This window comes from Pinus tabuliformis, chromosome 6 (genome assembly GCF_031772625.1).
Source record: "Pinus tabuliformis cultivar Carrire ecotype Pingquan chromosome 6, CPIR1, whole genome shotgun sequence".
NCBI lineage: Eukaryota > Viridiplantae > Streptophyta > Pinopsida > Pinales > Pinaceae > Pinus > Pinus tabuliformis.
This window is the reverse complement of record NC_142292.1, coordinates 353,040,060-353,043,396: the sequence shown is the minus strand read 5'-3', so window position 1 is coordinate 353,043,396 and position 3,337 is coordinate 353,040,060. Positions and strand designations below refer to the sequence as shown.

General features: G+C 37.6%; 1 pseudogene; it reads left to right on the top strand.

Annotated features, from left to right (window-relative positions):
• Nucleotides 1-2,459: 2,459 nt before the first annotated feature.
• LOC149258769 (uncharacterized) lies at nt 2,460-3,038 on the top strand (annotated as a pseudogene).
• Nucleotides 3,039-3,337: the final 299 nt, after the last annotated feature.

The following is a 3,337-nucleotide window of genomic DNA, read 5'->3' as shown; positions in this document are numbered from 1 at the left end:
CACATTATTTGGCATATTTTAATCACTACATAAATGTAATCTTGCTGACAGTATTTGACATCATAATCATAATGCACGCATGTCCAACTTAATTATTGTAATTAGACTTCTCTAAATCCAACACTTTTATTGTTTTGATGTGATCTGTTTTGAACCACTATTATTGTTTTGATGTGATCTGTTTTGAACCATTATTATTGTTTTGATGGTGATCAGTCTGCTAGTTCTTTTATGTAATGCCAGGAGAATTTGCCTTTCACACTAATTTTGTAAATCAGAAAATATATAAAGCAATTGATCTGAAACTAAGTGTTTACTTTGGGTTTCGAAGATTCAAAAGACAAGGTTCAACGCTGTAAATTTTTTATTTAGTTGTAATTATTGCAGATTCTGTAAAATGCTATCCAATTTTATTCCATAAACTATTCATATTAATTGAACTTTTAAACAAATTGATATTACTGTAAAAGAGAACTCTCAAATACTTTAAAATTTAGGTGAGCTTGAGATTTTACCATGTGATTTGAAAGTGTAGACAAGCATTAAGAATGGGAAAGCAAAACAAATATTTTCCCATATGAAGCCCAGTTGTTATTCCATGATTCAAGACGATCTACAATGTCAGCTATTGCGGAAAACTGTCATTTACTGATACCACAACTCAGACATCAGCTATTTTGTATACTACTTTAATAGCAGGTTCTTGCACTCTGAATACTTGGGGATTTATCACTTAAGCCTCCAAACGCTGGAGCTGTGCTAAACGGGGAAAGAAAATGAAATGGTTATATAAATGCTTCCTTCTAACATCTGAATGACTTTGCTCATGAAAGGAAAGGTGAGATGCATTGACATGGATGCATCACAGTTCAGCTAAAATCATTTTTTTGTTATGCCTTGGGTGTTTCTCCATCATATTCCCTCTTTTTGCATTTCCAAACTCACTTTTGTCCACCTGGTCAAATGCCCACTCTTCTTTCTGGTAAAATTTGCTTGATCTACTTTCTGTATTATCAAAATCAATGATCTTCCTTCCCTACTATTTCCATAACCAACATATCATAGCTGTAAACATCACATTCTTCAACATATCTTTGATGCACCCAAGGAAACAACCAAAATCTGCAACTTTCAGCCAGGAATCAAAATAAAAAGGAACATTGCAGGGTTTTATATCACAATATAAGATGTGATTCCTGAAAACCGTTGTAGAGTTTTATATCACAACGTAAGATGAAAGTCCTGAAGTCTTACTTTAGGTATACGAACTGCAATTGAATAAAACTATCTTCAATCCAACTCATAGTCATGGCCTCCATTAATATGCTTGCCATGAAACCATTAACCTTTTATCCATGCAACAAACTTATTTTTGGATAACGCAGACGATGGTGCAGAGGACCACTGTAGCCAGTTCAGTAACCCAGGAGACCCCTGTAGCCCTCTTTTGAAAGCTGGAGATGATAACCCAACAGACCACTGTAGCCACCTCAGCCATTCACACCCTTTCGATTTATCCAAAACTCACCAAAATTGACAGCCACTGGAAGCTTCCCTAATAAATGTTCAACAAGGGTATTAGAATATAGAAAATAAACCAACATAACCAGTGGATAAGTTTAAAAGACTAGAAGCTGATGACATAATAATTGGAGTTATCACTGAATCTTCTTACTTTACCTGATTCAATTAGCCCAAGATTACATATGCTATTCCTCCTTTGATTCGCCTTGTTAACTGTATTGGTTAATCAAAGAGGATTGAGCAACGGAGATGATGGAACGATATAGAAAGGAGGACATATTGATAGACTAAACTTACAGTGTCCTTTAGGGTTATGGTTTCAAGAGATCCCAAATAGTTTTGCGGTATAGATACATGGAAACTTTGGGCATAGTTTGTTGTACTGCATCTTACACTGTGATATAAATCCCTGCAATGTTCTTTTCGATGCCAACCTTTTCTTCAAAGTTGCAGATTTAGGAAGTCACATGTCAGTAAGGAACATGATGTTCCCCTGCCGCATAGATATTGTCAAGGATGCGATGTTTATAGCTATGGTATATTGGTTATGGAGATGGTGGGGAAGAAAGAACATTGATTTTGACAATAGAAAAAGTAGATCGAGCAAATTTTACTGTGGCATTTTAGGGGACAAGAGTGAGTTTGGAAATTTGATAAACAAAAGAACAAGACAGAGGAGGAAGACCAAGGCATAGCAAAAAAATGAGTTTACCTGGACTGTGGTGCATCCAATACAATGCATCTCGCAGTCCCTCTATGAGCAAAGTTATCCAGATGTTAGGAGGAGATATTTACATTACCACTCTTTCATTTCGATTGCCCATTGACACGCCTCTGCAGCTCTATGACTCTGACCAAATGCTTTGGAAACCCAAATGATAAATCCTACCAGTATTAAAACTGTCCAAATCTCCAATTAAGGCTGTATACAAAATACTCTGTTGGGTTATGTTCTACGCTGTGAAACCCTAGCGACTGAAACTGTGAAAACCGTGATGGGTGTGGGAAAGGCCCTTCTTTCGAGGCCGAGCCTCGGCACGTCTTCTAATGGAGTAGCTCGCTTCTCTAAAACGTCGTCTGCGCTTCAGAGCGCCTTCAACGGCAGAGGGTTTCACGGCGGGAGATTTCTCCTGAGGAGTTTTGATCCCAGGAACTCCGCCTCCAGTCCTGCGCGGCAAACGTCTTATTTCGATCAACTGCTCCCCCATACTTTACTGAGGTTGGATTCCTCCCCCAGCGGGAGAGGAATCAACCTCAACCAGAGATGATTGTGTTGGACGTCTGTGGCTCCGAGCCCTATTAAGGCAAATCCACGAGGTAAGAAGAAATTATTGGCAACTATTCCAAAACCCTCCCCCACATCGGGATCCTTCGTTCGCCAGAAGAGCCGAAAATCATGGCCTGCATTCTTGACAAGTGTGGCCTTTGCCTTAAATTGGTATAATTTGCAAAGACAATGTCGTAATCAATCGTCGTCAAAGTTCGTGGAGTCAAGGGTTGTTCGTGCAGCGTGACGTGTAGGGTTGGTTTTATGCCGTAGTCAATAGAGTTGTTGCGGGTGATTGATTATTTTCTTTTTGGGAGATATTGTCACAAAATTTGGTAAGAATTTTTTAAATACTAGAGGTTTTTGATGATTTAAACATTGTTTATAAGATTTTTAAATTTTTAAATTTTTTTCCTTAAATTCTAACCATTTTTTTTAGGGTACAGACAATTCCTCCCCTTCATAAATGACACCATTATTTTTTATCCAAAATCAAATTCCAAAGCTATAATAGCTACCTAGATAAATATTGTTTTATCAGAAAAA